This window comes from Aquila chrysaetos, chromosome 8 (assembly GCF_900496995.4).
Source record: "Aquila chrysaetos chrysaetos chromosome 8, bAquChr1.4, whole genome shotgun sequence".
Taxonomy (NCBI): Eukaryota; Metazoa; Chordata; class Aves; order Accipitriformes; family Accipitridae; genus Aquila; species Aquila chrysaetos.
This window is the reverse complement of record NC_044011.1, coordinates 15,556,971-15,575,140: the sequence shown is the minus strand read 5'-3', so window position 1 is coordinate 15,575,140 and position 18,170 is coordinate 15,556,971. Positions and strand designations below refer to the sequence as shown.

Sequence of the window (18,170 nt, the reverse complement as noted above, 5' to 3'; positions counted from 1 at the left end):
GCAGTTAAAATAATAAGTGATGTGAGTAGGAAAGGACCCACTCCAGCAAAATTGTTCTTCTGGATTCATTTGAATTTGAAAAGACCACAAAGCTGACAGAAGTGCCAATGGAGTTTTTCAGCCCCTCTTCTGGCTCTAAAACAGAAATTAACTTGGGCGAAAATGAGAATATCAACCCAATGGAAATCTGTCTTATTTAAATATTTCTATTCATCTCAAATGATTGAAATAACTCTGCAAAACTTCTGAACTTTGATTTAGAAATACCAAGGTATCATTTAAATAACTCCGATTAAAGTATTTCAGGTATTAATTGCAGAATAGCACCTTCCCATTGCATCAAGAGCTTCTCTACCCACTGTTTCCCACGGTGCACTTCCAGTAATGGGACTTCAGTGATACATTAGGGGATTTAGGCAGCGAGGGCAAAACAGTGCATCACAGGAGCATAGTGAGTGCTCCCAGAATTTGGGCAATTGATGAATCATGGCATCAGGGGCAGAAACAGTCTAACGTTGAACTGAACAAATCTGAAAGGGGGGGAGGATTCCCCCAACCAGAAACTTAGAACATAACCAGCAAAATCTTTCCACCACTACCACACCCTTGGAAACCTGTAATGTTGCAAAAATGCCGTTTTCCAGCAGTCACAGGGAAACTGATTAGTCCTTGGCAGAACCAGATTAAATGTTATTCAGTAATTTGCAGCAAGACACAACTGTCTGTTTCTGCAGAATCTTTTGCCTTTTTTAAACTATATAACTTGAAAATACCTCTGAAAAGTTTTGTCTACTATCTGCTATCATCATCATCATTTAATTTGAGTCTATTTTTCTGGGAAAAAAGTGCAATCGTAGTTATGAATATTATTGAGCGATTCGCAAGTGTTTCAGCATAGAGCAGGTTATTTGGAAGTTTTGGGTTTTGTTTATGGATGAATAAATCACGAGTAAGATACCTGACAACTTCATGAGAGCCTGAACAAGAGTGGCCGGCTACATCACCTGTGTAATTTTTCATAAGCCATTTTTTGGTTCAGCTGAATTAGCTTTCGTGTCAGAGCACATGGTATCAGTGGAGTACACAACTTCTAGGTTCTCATCACTTTTTTTAATTACATTCAGATATCTGTAATGATTAATCAACCTGAAAAAAATTGCCTGGCAATGTCCCTTTAACCACTCCCTGCTTGTGTGTCATTAAAAGCACTGCCTTCACATGGGAGGGAAGGGTGGCAGATGTATTTACATACAAACAGAAAAAACAAATCTCCCTCATGTTGCCATGTTCCTCCTGCAGTGTGAATTGCTTCTGGAGTTCTCTTAGCCTGTACTGGGGGCTAGTAGGGGAAGGTTAATGGAAAAGCAGACGTTCCTTCATTTTGGCAGGAGCCAGTGCTATCTGAAAAAGAAGACAGGCAGAAGCGTTCATGTTTCTGAAAGTAAATGGTACTGAAGAATCTGTTGGTTTTCGTTATTTTTGCTAACTCGAGTAGAGATGGTTAACCACCAGGCTATGTTCAAAATATGAGCAATGCACAAAAATCAGCCCCAGAAAAAATGTGGTTTTTAATAAGATATTACATGCAAGAAAAAATTGAGTTAACGACTGGTCTAGCTTTCACAGGTAATTTTAGGAAGGTGAGTCCAGGTACAAAACCAGACTAGGACTACAGTGTGAGGCAAAGCACTTGGCCTACTGAAAGATCCGGAATTAACTCTTAGCAACATGTTTATTGATGGGCAAAGGAAGTGCCCCTGCCTGAAGTTTTGAATGATAAACAGAACTTTGATACTGTGGAGAATGAGGACAAACATAAAACTCATTTAAAATTAGACCAGAAGTAGAATGGCATTCAGAACTCAAAGTCCACCATAGGCAGCACCCTGCAAATAACCCAAGTATGGCTGCTCAGTGTGGAAAAACTGAAGAAGCTGTGTTGGAATATGCCCTTAGGAAGATTCTGCAAACTTCAGGAAAGTCAATGAACAGAAGAATGCTTCCTAACAGTCCGAAACAGCCCTGGAATAAAAGATGACTGGATTATTAACTGCAAATATATGGAATGCTCAGTTATCCAATGTTGAATGCTGATGCACAAGTTACTATAGAGCTGGGAGTGCTGACAGTATCTCAGAAAGAAAAGCAACAGATAGTAACAGGGAACCAGGAATAGGGTTTTCAAGGTGACTTTTCCCCCATGAGAGGACAGCTAAATAACAAACAGAAAAGATAACACCTGCAGTGCTGCTGGGAAAAGTATTCCTGTTAGGGCTAATATCTGTTATATCTTTTCTTCTTCTCTGTTAGCTGCCCTCCCTTCAGAAGAGGCTTCAGGTGGCCTCCAGTGGAATGGTAGCCTGGAGACCTCTGCCCCTGCATGCTCTGCGGGTGCCACGGGTGCCTGCCACGTCAGCCTCGTTTGTTCCACATCTGTGAGCTCCTCTGTGCAGCACAGGGCAATTCTCCATCAGTTGTCTCCAAGCATAACTGGGTAACTCTGCTGGGATTTTTCTATTCTTCTTGTTTATAATGTGGAATGAAGCCACTTCAAGAGATGTTTATTAGAACTAGCAAGGACTGGCAGACTGGCATTAGGCATGCTGACTTGTGTCATGCGTGCTGGGAAGAAATGCTGAGTTTTGCTTTCTCAGTTGTGCATTCACTGAATGTGCCAGAACTTTGCAAGAGGCATGAGTCAAATATAAAACACAACATGAAAGCATCATTTAGTTTGAGAGCTCTTGAAACAAAGCAGTGGTCTCTTTTATTGAGAAATATTGTGTTTAATGTCCCTTTGTTCTTATTTATCATTGCACTTAGTTGCACGCCATTCAGGTATCAACAAGGAAAGACCTATCATAGATCTCTGAGGCTGCACAGTTTTGTTAAATATTCATCTTTTGCCTCAAAGGCTAAGGATTTTAGCTGTAGCAAATTTAATGTTTTTTGTTTCGTGAAAGAGCTGGAATGTCAGAGGAATCTCTGATCCACATCATGCAACCTTAGAAACTACCCATATCTAGCAGCCTTATGTCTAATACTTAAAACACAGATAGGTTTGCAGTAAATAAAATTAATTCCATGCATTTTTCTGTGATTTATGCATTTTTTAAAGATTCTGCCGCAAAATCTTTTCTAACTAAGAAGGTTTTAAGAGTAAAAATGTTTCAGAGATGTTCACCTTCTTCAGGGCGAGAGCTTCATCTTCACTTTGCTTCAAATTAGAGAAGTTTTTAAGAGTTGGTTCAGTGGACAAAGCATATTACAACCACTGGATGTTTTTGAAAGTCCTATCATACAGAACATGTTGTGTTTTTTATAAGAGGAAAGGTATGTCTTAGTCCATACCAAGCTCTGCTTGCTTCAAGCATTATGCCCTAATTTCCAGTTTACTCACTCAGAAAAGCTTCATTATTCTTTTATTGTTAAGGGGTTTGGAAGAAAAGATACTATAAATAACTACTGTAGAGATTTTAAAGCAACTGATTCAATACTTATTTCTAATAACATATAAGTATTAGAGAATGACATACCCTACCCTTTGCCTCAGTAGAATCAACTGAGGCAAATAAAAACAAGACATCAAAATTTTGACCTAAAATGGGAGCTAGATAAGGCCCTTCAGCCGGAATATTTTGAATTTTTATGTCTTATGGGACTAAAAGAAAAAAGCCTAAAGAAAACTTCTTTCTAACTGTTGCCTTTTTTAAAAAAGACTGAAGTCATTTCTAATATTAAGCCTCCTCCTTAGCCTGCTGTGAAGCTTGGTAGCTTCAATCATATTTTCTACTTTTATTGCATAGCTTTTTTCCCCTCCTCAAAGCATGTGATGAAGCTGCACAATTGGTGGGACTGGATCTAGCCTAAATACTCCCGATACACAAAATAAAACCACAGTGGGGTCTGGCTCTGCTTTACTCAATGTAGCTGGGCTAGAGTGAGCGCTATTCTTCTCCTTCCACACCCTTCCCCAGCAACACCCTTCACCCTTTGCCTCAATGACTGAAGATAGCTCCTGGATCATACCTGTGGCTGAATGAATGGGAATTTATTATTCAGTGGTGGGCTATTCCAGGCTATACTGCTCAAAGCTCTCCACATTCATCTGGTTTCTGACTTTTCATTTTGGTTTCCTAAGCTGATGATGCTTGTGAGACCTTGCTGTATCTGTTTGTCTGTCCCTCTCCACTAACTTCATGTGTGTCATCCAAGTTCAACCAAAGGTTAAACTTTCAAAGACAATCTCAAAGACAAAAAATTAACCCAAGTGCACGGAAAAAAAAACAGCAGCCAAGTGAAGGAGAGAGGTCCTACTAAACCTCTTGCTGAGAGAAGATTTGGTCTGCAAGCTTAACATTTACTGGCCAACACAGACTTTGTATAAAGCCCTCCTGCTGGAAGAGCTGCTGTGAAAGCTCGCTGAGAAGGTCCTCAGGAAGAATTGGTGTGTGAGGTCTCAGTACAATTTGGCCTTGTACCCAAACTTGTTCCCAAGCTTCCCTCATTCCCCATCCTCTTACAGATCTCACAGCAAGGTCCTGCTTTCAAAGAGAGTTTGGGACAGAAGTCAATGCCCAAGTCATGACACAGTTGAATGGCTGGGAGAGGGCAAATTGTGGGGAAGGTGGAGCTGTGGATCGCTGGCTGGGCCAGCTGTGCTGTGCCCATAGTTCTTTTTAATCCACTTAATGTTGTCCTTTAACATAACAGTTGTCAGGCTGCCCAGAGCTCTTGTACAGTTCTTTTAAATTAAAACATTACCTTGTCCTCTTATCATTATAGACATAACTTTTATAAAATTCAGCAAGAAAACTACCTAAGTATATTTCACTGGCTAAAGGAAATGTAGCTCTTTATGCAAAGCTCTCTAATTTTGTTTAACATTATGAAATACTGGATAAAAGGATGCTGATGAACAAGGACATCATACAGGCTGCACTGCCAGTGAGCAGAGCTTTTATAGGAAGGGAGGTGATAGACCAGACATTCACATCAAGCTTTACTCAGTAATCTGTGGAGACAGTGTTCCAACAGGTCTCATCTGCTGATCTTCAGGGATCTATTTATCTAAATTAAATGGGTTCACTTGCATACTCAAGTGGAAGAGCTGCTTTAATGCCTTAATACAGTAACATAGCTGGTGATTGTAAATCTGTGCTAATGCTCAGCATAAGAGCAGAGAGCTTGTAAATGCACAGATCTGACTAGACGCGACACTTTCATATCAAAATTTGCATGTTTCCAGAGGTTTCAAAGGTTTCCAGTTTTCACAGCATGTTTTCAGTCCCTTGTGTCTTAGCAGTAGATTTTTTAATATTGGTACAATAAATAGACTTGGATTGTGAAAAATCATGACATTTATATTATGGGAGAGTAGTTTCAAGTTCCATCCTTTAAACTTTGTAAAAATGAGGTGTTAAAAATAGACCTTTTATGTAAGACTTTTTGTAATTCACTTATAAGTGGTCTTCAAAAGTTTTTCTGCGTTTGGATGTATTTTGTTCTTTTCTGGGAAGCAAATCATTTGCAATTCTTTTTCTCTTCTTAAGCTTTGAAAAAAATGCAATAGAACTACAGCCTTCCCTAAGCACATACTGCTTCAAGTATACCATCATACAAAGAAAAGGGGGAACAAATTAACTTCTGGAATATTATTTATTATTGGTGCCTGTCCTCCAAAGTAAAATATCTTCTCCCAGGAGGAAAAGTAGTGGATTCTTTCTATGCAAATTTGTATTTAGCATTTGTAGAAATGCTGAAAGAGTTAACTCACATGCCTGATAGGGTTAAAAAGAAAAAAAAGAAAGAAGAAAAATGGCTATATTGTTTTTTAATATGTAAGTTTTCCATAGTGCAACAGCTGTCAGATTCTGCAGGAAGACAGAATTTATTTTCTTCTGTTGGTGAATATGAGAGAATACATGCACAGCTTGCTATAAAAATTTATTTACTGGGATGGTTGGAAATCTGCATTTTTAAAACTGACACATTAAAAAATGACCATGGGAGGAGAAAAGAGAGGAGAAGAAATCATAACTGGTTCTGTTTTCTTTCTCTGAACCTCCATACATCCCTTCCAACACACAACATGCTAACTAGCTTTAGGGACTCCTCACACTAATGTCAAAACATCTCAAGGCCTCTTCCTCAGTGTGGTATTTTGGGAAGCTCTATGAACTTAGAGATACCACTTTGACTGTTAGGCATGTTCCGTATAATTTAGATATTTATGGCTTGCTTTTGCTGCACACTTGCATCATACCTCTATGTTTAGGGGAGAGAGACTCTGCTACAAGCGTCCACTCCCTGACATTACAAAGTACTAACAGCCGCATAAATTTGCGGTAGTCGGAAAGTGACCTGTGAGTAGCTCTGGAGAAACCCGTTCTTCCAGGCAAGCTAACAAACAAGTCGCTACTGAGGATTCAGGCAGCTGAGGTAGATGCTCAAGTGATGAGGTACACGCTCAAGTGATGAGGTACACAAAGGAGGCTGCAGCTTCCTACATGGGAATTCGTCCAGCAAGGCAAGGGATAAAACAAGGACAAGGGAAAGGGCAGAAAACCTGCCTTCTCTCACTGAAAAGACAGCGAGTAAGTTCTAGAAATCTCTTGTAATGGCAAGGGGGTTTAACCTGGAAGTCTGCTTTTTCTTTTTCTCCACAGATCTCTTTTTATTTCCTGTGCTGCCTAGTGGCTTTGACAGATGAATCGTAGCGAGTCTTGCTGCAGCAGCATTAGCCACACATCTGCCTGCCGTATTGCTCTGCAGGTTTTTGGTTTCGCAGCAGAGCTGACAGACATCTCAGCCAGGGAAAGCCAGTGACCTCTGCAGTGGGAAGGAAAGGAGGCCATGGAAAGGGAGCTGAGCTAAGACACTGGTGCAAATCAGGAGGAGGCAGACAGTCTCGTGAAAGTCTGTCACTCTGCTATCGGCTGAGTGCATCCTGTACCACTGCACTGGGTTGCTGCAGGTGAATGCAAATCGAAGCTCGAAGAGCACAGTGGCATCATTTTTAAAAACTCTGTGATACTTTTTCCTGCTGTCAGAGAATGTTAGAAGAAAACAGCTTCAGCATCTAGACCAGTGGCTTCCACTGCCCAGAGATGTGTTAGGCATGGGGCGTGCCTTGACTTTTCCATGAGATCTAGGTAGAATTTTTATATTTTTGCCCAAAATAAATGGAAGCTTTTCAAGCCACATAGCTTGTCACCTCTCTGACACCCACTCTAATTTCTTGCTCCAAAATGGTTCTAACCCAAGATTTAGTCAGGTAAATCCATGTTTTCTGTCTTCCATATTTGTTTATTGTCTTCCCATTTGCCCACTGTTGTCAGCTAGCTGCCCTTTTTATTTCATGCCTGTTTTTCCTGGTAACTTGCTGAATAGCAGAAAGGGGTAAAAAAGCCCTTGACAGCTCCTCCCAATGACTGTCCTGTGCTTGTGGCTGTGATCAGCAGCTCCCACCTCTCTCCGCACTGGTGAAGCCCCAGCCGGGTCTCAAAACCAGCCGTGAGGGACACGGAGCCTGGGAAGGGGAGAGCACCAATTACAGGGATGTGATGAAGCTTTGAGGAAGCATGTGGCCTCAGTGCTCAGTGCTCGCTAAAGCACCTCCACAAACCATTCTGCTACTGAAGAAAAGGGCCGTATTCATTTTATAAGTGGGGAACCCTCTCACGTGACAGCACGAAGGACATGAAGCTTGGTAGCAGCAGATGGAAAAGTGAGTCGCTGCACAGGACATGTGACTAACAGGTAGACAAAACAGCGTCTAATGCAGAACGAGCAAGTAGGGTGAAAGAGTCAGACCAGTGGAAATGTGGGATTTCAGACAATACACCTTCTCCAAGCATGAGAATAATAGCTGCTTTTGTAAAGAGATGAGAAAATGAAAGTAAAGCTTTGTTATGATGTGGGGAGGAGAAAGGGGAGATGGAAAGAGACTAAGACATTGATGTCAAGAATAGTGCCTGCAACACAGAAATAGCAGATACCGAGTAACAGAAAAAAAGGAAGACATTTTTTTTGTCTTACTCTTTTTTTACCTAACATCTAGGAGCACAGAGGGAACAGACTTACACAACAAGAAGACTGGCATGAGAACTTATGAGAAACTTGGTAATTTTGGAAGTTGCTCAAGATTCCATAAATTAAAAACACTCAACATGGGGAACATTTGCTTGCAATTTGTAGCAAAGATTTGGGTGGGGGTAGTAAATTTCATCCTAAAGCTATAGTCTACAATGTTCATGGCAGCAGAACCACCCAGGGAATGATTAATATATGTGCCTAAAGTGAAAATTAATGATCTGTATAGCCCTGATAAAAACATAGCAATTAAATAGAAAGACATACTAAGAAAATTGCAGACAAACCTGGAAGAAGTCAAGAACAAGCCTGTTTGCTTTTAATTATATGAATGACTATTAGACCACATCCCAAAACTGAGCTGGCAATCTGGAAGATACTTAGGTTTGTTCTTTTCAAAGTACTTGATGCTTTATGCTCTTATCATATGCAACAATATTACTGCACCCATGGCATAGCACCAGTCCTGGTACCAGTGAGCACAAATTATCTTTACCAATAGTCAGAAAACAATGGAAAGATCTTGTCAGCAGTAAAGATAACCAAGAGATTGACAGAGGATAAAGAACGGATGGACAGGGATCCCTCCTATGTCATGCTGAATCATCCCTTGTACCTTATCAGGTGCTAATTATAACCCTGCACAAACTGGTAGGTAAAGACCTGCCTATTAAAGCCGAACACATAGAGAAATGCTTGACATGACACAGACTTCATTATAGGAATGCTAAGGAGTAAAAGCACCACAAATCTGAACCTGTTATGCAGGTGAGCAGATGGCCACCCACAGCATAGGCAAGAAACCAAAACCCCAAGCTGCCATGGACTGCAGGTCACTTAAAGCAGCTACAGACTTAGGGTGAGAGTGGAGGAGAGGAAACCAAAGGCAACTTTGGAGCAGTAGTAGAAAGTGTCATACACTGACATACAAATCCCAGGCAAACTCTTGAAAACCCTCAGTTAACAGGGTTGAAGTCAGGAATAAGTAAGGAAGAAGTCAGAAGTGATAAGATAAATGTGTTATCTGGAGATAGCAGCAAGGTAAATGAACACAGAAATAACAAAGAAGCAAGAACCTTGCCAACAGCATAGTGCACTAGAGAGAATCAAGGCTTTAACTGCTATCAATTCAAATGCCAGCATGGTGGGAAAGAGCACGTCCTTTGCACAGAGTAGGCACTGGTCTCCTCTCCCTTCCTCAGACCAGCAAGCTTTAGCACTAACTAGACAAGCAGAAATATCAGGAGCTTGCTACAAGTTTAACAGAAGTAGCATAGCTTGTGGGAGGGAAGTAGAGATTCATTACCGATGGTTATGCGCCCAGTCTGACCACTATATGTCAAGGGTAAATATTCCTTTAGTTCTACAGTCATGACGTTCATAGATACTATGAGCAGAGCATGGTACCTGGACAATCCCTGCCCCTGTCTGTCTTGTTGGAAGCAGCTTGTTTTTAGATCAAGCGTGTCCACATGTAGTGCTTAGATTAACCTTCTCCCACTGTTCCAGGCATCCAAGCCAGAAAGACCCTAAGCCTGTTTCTACCTCATGCCACCTTCTGCTCCTCTCCCTCTCAGTTTTACCATGTTAACCAAATACGTTCTCCCTGCCATACTAATCTCTTTGATTTTGTTTATTATACTACTTTTTTTTTTTTTTTTTTTTTTTTTTTTTTTTTAACTTTTGAGGGTGGCTGAGGAAAGGAGGCCTGGAACACACAGAAATCCTGTCAGAGGATACCTCAGAAGTCAGTCAGTGAAACTAAAATCAGCATGATGGCCAAATATCCAGTTATTTCAAAAAGCCTATATTAAAGACGCCTTTCTGAGGCTACTTCTGTCCAAATTTGCAACTTCTATTTCCAGAAGGAATTTGAAAAAATAAAGTGCCTTGGAAGTAGAGGGTGCAAGTCTTCATTTTACAGTGAAGAATGTAGATTCTGTCACTTCAAAGACTAGAACCATGTCTAAAGTGGTTTCACAAAAGCTGTTCTCACACTAAAACAATTTTCCTAATGCCTTCCTTTGTTTTTCAGCCTGTAGTAGCACCTGCACCATAAACAAAAGCTGTGTGCATTTATTTGATTAAATGCTGCCATTTCTGCAGATAAAAATTTTCCAGAATGGTCTTATGTGCAGAAAAAGTAGTTCACCAACATTGAAGCTTGTTTGATACTTGAATTACACTTGCAAATCTTTTTACCCTACGTTAGCTACAAATTCTTGGCTGACCTTATGATATTTTCTTAAATTTCTGCTGAAATTTGTGCAGAATCTGTGCAGTTCACATAAGCCCCAAATGACGTCTGGCTTTTTACACAGATAAATGGCTTTGAGCACAGGGAAATTTATTTAGAAATTACAGTGCTAATGCATGCAGTAAAGCTCTCTGTGTTCTCAAGAGTCTTCTTAGTGTCCTCTTTATGGGGAATGTCATGGACTTTAACAAACACTTCTTTCCAACAATATTTCAAGATCTGTATTTCCCCCCTGTGAGGAAAGTTTCTTTTCACTTCCTAAAGGGTAGTGGCTTCATGTGTCTAAGTCAGCTGCAGCCATGTGAGCCACAACAAATAGGTAGGTAGATGTAGTGTAAAATGGGATTATCAGATGCTTTTCAAACACATACAAATAAAAACAATACACTTAAAAAAGATAAGAGGTTTCCTGATGAGTTTTACATTTTGCTTTTTATAAAATGTTCCTGAAGACTGTAGAGTGCTCTTGATCATAATTTTAGTACAGCTCCTTAAAAACCACATGCAGGCATCTCAAACTTTTCAATAATGCATTACTGTCAGGCTTAATGTTTTGTAACTGAGCAGTAATGTCTGATTCAGAAGTACAAATGCATATCTACTTGATGATGCAGAGACTTAAGCAGGGCTTCCTCAGGATACTAAGTTCACCATAAAATAATAAAAAGAAATCTCAGACATCCTTTATGAGACAGAAGCTGTCTGGCAAAGTCATAAAAAGAATATTACTGTACACAAGGCAAAGATTTTATAATGTTTGGCCAAATTGCACAGTTTCAATTTAAACGAATATTCACATAGCAGCGTCTATCCTAATAAAACGCTTAAAGTCTGAACACTTTCTGCCAAGTGTCCACACAATTTCTTTTTCTTCCTATTCTATAAATGGATAGAATGTTCACTTTATGACCTTCTCAGGGCTTGCTCTGAAAGACTTTAGAAAGAGTCAAACATCTCCAGAGCAGAAGACCTGACAGGAGGAAGATGTCTGTATGGTAGAGGTGTACATGTCTTGAAACTCGTTGCTGAATTGCAGTAACTAATAGAAGAGCAAGATGTTTTGCTGGAGACACTCAAGTCGTCAGTTCCCCAAAAGAAAAACTAAGTAGGTGCAATAACCTGTTCTCTGAGACAAAAAGTATTCAAAACCTACAACTTCAAAAGTTACCACCAAGAGGTGGTCTGCCATTTATACAAGAAGAATGACAGAATGGAGGCTGTGGGGTGTCTTGGGCACTTCAAGATACTTAAGAGAAATAAATTCCCTCCACAGTTCTCCCACCTTGGTAATCAGTATGGGATCATCAGAGTTAAAAGCAATGGTTCGTACAGCTTGATGTAGGCAGCCAAGCTTTTAAAATTAAAAGCTATACTATATGCATCCCCTTTATTGGCTGAAGTCAGCACATAGAACACAGAATCTGTGCACTGGCCTGTATGACACATCAACGTGGAGTATGTATGCAATACAAAAATCTAGTCACCAACACTTGGGTCAACTTCTGTTTTGATTCAGACCTTCTTACTCTTCACAAGTTTTAAGAACTTGGACGTGGTGCAAAATATAGTTTTTGAAGAACACAGAAAAGCAAATGTGTTAAAATTTGGAGTTATAATTCAGTTTCTGACATGACTACTTTTAACCAGAATAGTTTTTAGAAATTGCATTTTGCATTGATCTTTCCTTCCAAACCACAAATTCTTAAAAATGCAAACATTTCAAACTTTCCATACAATTAATTAAAATTTTCCATGTAGGCTATATTTAAATCGATTAAGGTGCAATTAAGGTTCCATTGTTGCCAATAGCTTCTAATTGTTCTGTAATAGACTACAAATACATTGAAATAAGTAAACGGAGCCCAAGGTAACTCAATTACACTTCTTCTTCTGGTAGACTTATTCTTCTCTATTACTTTAAATGAATTTATTTGTGAGATACGGAATGGCTTTCAGGACTCAGTGGCAAAAGAGAGAATATACCTATGTCAAGCTTTCTCTCGGGCAGAGTGACTACTATGAATGCCATTGCTCTATGAAGACTGTGTAAGTGGTTAGCAGCACTTAAAAGGGTGCCCATGGTTCTGCTGTCTTGATTTCACTCCGCATTGTGAGGGGTGTATGGAAATCTTTACAGCTCAGAGACATCTGATAAAATCTCTTGGTCTGTCTTCATTTAGCTTGTGGTACCCTTAAGACACTCCTCTAGATGAATGAAGACAGCACAAATAAAAGATCAGTGTTGCATTAGGGCTGTCTTTGCATTGCAAGAGCAGCACGTGCATCTGGGAGATTATTTAACTGGCAGGTGCATCCAAGCTGTGTTGCACTGTTCTAGTACTCTAGTAAGTCTGTCCTTAAAAAAAACTATGGTTTTAAAACAGATAGCGTATCACGGATCATTAGAAGTAACATATTATGGCATCCTCTGAGGATTTTTGCTTAGTGTTTGGAGTTAAAAAGATGTCATATATTAAAAATTCAGTAAGGCACCTAACTCCTCTGAAAAAAATAGTATTTCAGGGATATCTCTGTCACTTTCCCATTGACTGTTTTAGGAAACTAAAACCCAAGCAACCAATCAAAATCCTGTAAAGATCACTCCAATTATGCCCAAAAAACTTATTAAAAAAATTCAAGGAAGTGTTAATGTAACTCTGCTCTTATAAATGTTGAGGTTTTCCAAATGTGTGGAAAATCTAAAACAATAGTTGAAAGTCTTGAATCCACAGTATACAGAGCCTTCTTCAGTGTACATTTATTTCTTACAATGAAGCCTGAATGGGGTCTTAAATGGATAGTGTTTATCTTAATGCTTAGGGCTTGAAGGTTTTCAACTTCCCTAAACTTAAAAACAATTCTTGTTAGGAATCCATGTACCAAGTGAATGCCAGTTAAGGCAGTGAAAACATGAAGTACAGTTAAGAGATCAACAGAGTCACATTTGGGGCTGGTATGAGGTGGTATAAGGTTTGAATTTATCTAAGCTACACAGTTGAAGTTTTGGTCCTTTATTAGGACCAAAGCAATGCAGAAGAGCATACTTAAAGGAAGCAAAGCAAGACAGAAGAGCTGATGTGATAGATCACCAAAAAAGAAAGTATTTTAAGGGCTAAGTTTCTTGCCTGCAGAGTAAATCACCCTCAATATACTTAAGTCATTGACTGCTCCTTTCTGATGCAAGGTGATCTTTCTTGCCTATTGCAGAAGTTTGAAAAAAGATTGCTCTAGCTGATTCTGCTCCAAGTCTGTCCTGAAAGCTAAGCCATTATGTGTCCTACCTGCAACAAAAGACAAAATGCTACTTCCTTGCTGTATAAAATGATGGCGTGTGTTTATCCGCACCCTTCTGTGATATCTGTCTTTCAAAAAAGCCATTAGGGAATGGCTCCAGAAGATAGGATGAAAAATTCTCAATCCCTAATGGAGTTTCCAGTTGTATGATTTCCTAGCATGTGAGCTTCTCCAGAGAATGCCCTCTCAATCCTGAGAGGGGGACAGAAATGCTTACAGGAGGGTCATGTGCAAGGGGAAGCTCCAAAATGAGCAGAGAGGGCTGGATGGGACAGTGCCAAAAGTTCAGATAATTTGTGGGGCTGTAAAGAAAGAAAAAAGCTTGCTCTTGCTTCTTGCTCTGTCAGAGGATAGGCATCAACAGAGCCACTGAAATGACTGAAATGATGCAGCCTGTCTTTTGTGCCATGTCCAACACCTTGGGAATTTCTGGGCAAAACTCTAAAACCTTAGCACAAGTCCTGCAGGAGGTAGAGTCAGGGAGGTGCAACTCTTCAGAAATTACCTTTTCATCTTCTAGAGGCACTCTGTGGAATTTGAAATGACTGTAGTCAGTACTCTATAGGGCTGTCCAGGTATAAATGTAATAAACCAAGTGATTTTTCCATCAGTTATTCCTTTTTGAGCTCTCTTCCCAAGATACTGCTTTGTGCACAAGGGGATTTCTGTAATAATTACCCCTGAGTACCCAGTGGAATAAGTGGTAATTACACTGTCTACACATAAAAATAGATCCTTGTGCCATCGGTTCCAAAACTGACAGGAAGCCTTACTTCAGATTTCTAAGGGTTTTTTAGTTTTCATATTCCTCTAGCACTGCAACACGCAGCAGATACACACAGGGTTGCACAGACTTTCTTGCTCTGCGGCTTATATGAGCTACCTGTCTCGTAACTTGTATAGTAAACAGTTGCTGTACCCTTGGGTTCCTTTCCTCAGCTGCAGAGTAGGGACAGCAGGTGTTCTGCAAAATGAAATCCTTTGTGATTATGGGATTGCTCAGAGGGCCATAATACCTACCCACCTTCAAGAGAATGAGTCAAGCAAACTAGAATACTATTCCTATTTCCTATCAGCACAAATGGAAATCATAACATTGTTAGTAAAACCATGCCACCAAATGGAGGGAAAGAACCAGATGCAAAACTGGCAGAAGAAACTTATACCTGTGTTGTGATGGTCTGAGAGATCATATAGAGTACCAAGGAGAAAAATTATTTCATTGAACAAAGGCCAACCTTCACCACCCAGTATTTTTGCCAAGCTAGAGGGTCTCAGGAAGAATGAAAACATTGAAAAAGCTAAAAGGCAAACTGAGATCTTGGTGACAGTATGTGCAATTTGTACCGCTAACCTAGAAGGTCTGCTCAATATCAATTCACAATATTCTACTCCCTCACAGTTACGTATCAACTTTCACACTTAATTAAAGAAAAATAATTTATCTCATCAGAGTGACTTGCTGAATTAAAGATTCTGAATTTCCTTTTCGTGCCTTGGACCAAGGCACCAAATATAAACCCCCTGTCTACAGTTCAGTCTCTAAATATAGCCAAGAATTAAGATATTGCTGCTTCTGCATCCTAAATAATCTAATGGAATCAATTACGGTTTTGCGCAGATGACATCTGGTATTTGCAAATACAACATGTAACACAAAATCCAATCAAAACAAGCATGAAACTAAAGTCTCCACCCATCCTACTTCATCTTCAGTAAACATATTGTTTTGCATCACAGGATGGATTTTTCATATTTTTTATAGACTTCAGCTTAGAAGCTTTCTAGGAGAATGTAACACAAGAAGAAAAGGGCTCCTAACTTTGACTTAAGCCAGTGGTTAAGCCAGATGAATGAACATCATTCATGTATTCACTAAGAACACCGTCCCATTGCTTGGATTTTCAGCCTTGTGCTTTTATTGATCAGTATGCCAGTCATGCCAAGCTAAATAACAGTTTTGCATTGTCAGATACAGCAAGGTTCAGAGTGAACACCAACATCAGCTGTGGAAAGGACAGAATCTGAAATGGATTAAATACAACTCTGTCCCACTGTGCCAGTAAGATCTTTGCCCATTATATTTGGAAGGTAAGGATAGTCACACTAGACAGTATCCATGTTATCAACCCATTTCAAAATATACCCCCTTGCAGCACTTTCCTAGCATTATAATTAATGTTTTATCCTCAAGTAGCCAAACATACTGTATTAGGGCTAGGATGCAAACTATCCCTGCATGTAAGTACACAGGATTTGGGCGGAGGGAGTTTTCTTTTCTTTCTTTTTTTTTTTTCCTTTCAGATACAGCCTAAATAGATAAATACAAGTGTACCTGCAATCAAGGACTGCCCTCTTCCTCCTCCAAATAATGCACGGTCAGGAAGGAGGTGGGTCATGTCCCTCCCCATACCCCAGAGCAGAGTGCAAGCATAGCAAAGCAAGCAGTCCCACTCTAAAGACTGGCTAGCCTGTGGGCTCTGAGCAGCCTTGGAGGAAACCATGCCTCCTGAAATGCTCTACAATGAAGACCCATGTTTCCTCACAACTCCTGTTGCTACCGTGTATTGCCAGACTTGCAAAACTCCAAAACATTTGGTCACAGCAGTCCATACTGAAGGGTGAATGCTGGAGAATTTTCAGTGGTAGAGCTTGCTGAGCAGGGTTAAGGATGTGAACCATTTTTTTTTTTCCTTCCCCTTCTGGATTAATTTTAAATCATGGCTACTCTTTTGTCCAGTTCACCCAGTACCTGCACAAATGCTGCTGCCAGCACAGAGAAGGGGACAGCTCCAGTGAGGAAATGAGTGACTGTGAGCTGTGCAGGAGAAAAGGGAGAGAGACATTTATTTCAGTGGCAGCGGCAGCTTGTGCTGTGTTAAAGTTATTGTGAAACTGCAGCAAAGTCACCAACTGTCATCATCATGTCTGAATGGATAACCTTCATCCTGCCCCCCTGTATTTGTAGTGCAACAGATTCTAGCCATAGTACATTTTATACATATAGCTAAAATTGTGTAAGAAATGCGTGACAGGTGGAATGCATGGGATGTTTTCATTTCAAGATTCCAGCCCTATAAAAAAATACCGGTAATTTCACTGGTTTCTGAAACAAATAAATTTTGTGGTTTTACACAAATGTTTCTAGAATCTCTATCTTACTTACAGGAAACAATTAATTCCTTTAACCATAGTCATTGCACTTGCTGAAGCAAGTACCATTCACAGCATGACACAGCTATCTATGAAATAATTTAACTGCATCATGCGCAGTCAGCAGAAGTTCAGCACTGTGATTAGGAGAAAGTGACTCCATACTGTCACTTACTGTTTGAGCTACATATTATGCTGCACCAATTTTCCTTTCCTTCCTATCTATCGTAAAAATATGGGCAGTTTTTCAATTATGTCAAAGTATCCCTTGCTAACAACATGTGTTAACATTTGATAAAAAAATGGTGTGGGTTTTTTTAGTATGTCGTTCTGATCCGCAAGAGTTCAGCAACTATAAACCATAGGAAGTAATATCAATAGCATAAGCAGGTGCCATCACCACCGGTAGTTAAATGGTTCTTCATTGTTTAATTTGACCAAACACTTCAGAAATTACTTGATTCTACTCAGTGACAGTGTACATGGAAAAGTTAGCTATGCAAGAAGCTGAAATAACCACCAACCTTGAGTTTTGCAGCATGAGTTTGAGTACTGAAGCTTAGTATCCTTGCTACATGTTGTTGTGTGTAAACTGTCTATAAGGACACTATTGCAGAAGAAGAACTTCAGGAGTTTTAGCAACCATGTCAACGCAAACTCTCATAGCTGCTGCTTGAATGCATGTAGACAGAGTAGCACATCTCTCGGTTGTCTGTGCATGCTGGATCCAGGTGGCAAATGAAGCAGAGCCTGCCTTTTCCCAGCACTCCTGGCTGCAGCAGGATGCCCTGGGGGTGTGGAGCACAGCGGTGCTACTCACTCCAGGCCATTTTCTACCTGCTTCTGTTTTAAACCGAGCCCCTCCCCACAGTAATCTGGTTGTACTTTTTCAAAGGCAAAAGTACTAAATTTATTCTAATTTATGTATGCTTGTAATAGCCATTACTCTGGGAAACTTACGGTTGTTGTACAAAGAAGATGTGAACCATTGGAAGGATCCTGACATATAAACCTTCCTAAATAACATAACTTAGCAATAAATGTTTTAACTTCTTTTGAAAACTAAGTAATGCATGGAATATTATTTCCAGCTGCATATTGCAAGTCACTGGAAAGAAAAATATCTTGGCCTAATAAAACCTAGGAAAGACTGGCAATGAGCAAGAGAAAATCTTCTGTGACCAGAAAATAGCCCCAAAGTTGGAAAAGTATTTTGGAAATATGTATTTATTATTCACTTTATTTACAGAGAATAACTCTTAAGTAGCAAATCTTGGCTCTTAACAGACAGCTATTAGTGCCCGTGATATAATACCACTTATATCAATTTCATCGGTCCAGCATTGACCAGAGAAGTCAAAAAGTAAAAAAG

General features: G+C 39.8%; 1 protein-coding gene across 4 annotated transcripts in view; it reads left to right on the top strand.

Annotated features, from left to right (window-relative positions):
- RGS17 (regulator of G protein signaling 17) overlaps window positions 1–18,170 on the top strand; it is a 76,221-nt gene that overhangs the window by 25,871 nt on the left and 32,180 nt on the right. Inside the window, exon 1 of one of the 4 annotated variants that reach the window (XM_030021902.2) lies at window positions 6,475–6,596. The exons of 2 other annotated variants lie outside the window; for them this stretch is intronic. The gene's annotated coding sequence lies outside the window, so the exon portion shown is untranslated. Of the gene's footprint in view, window positions 1–6,474; window positions 6,597–15,717; window positions 15,737–18,170 lie in introns of those variants that run through there. One more of the 4 variants, XM_030021901.2, reaches the window with a different exon arrangement.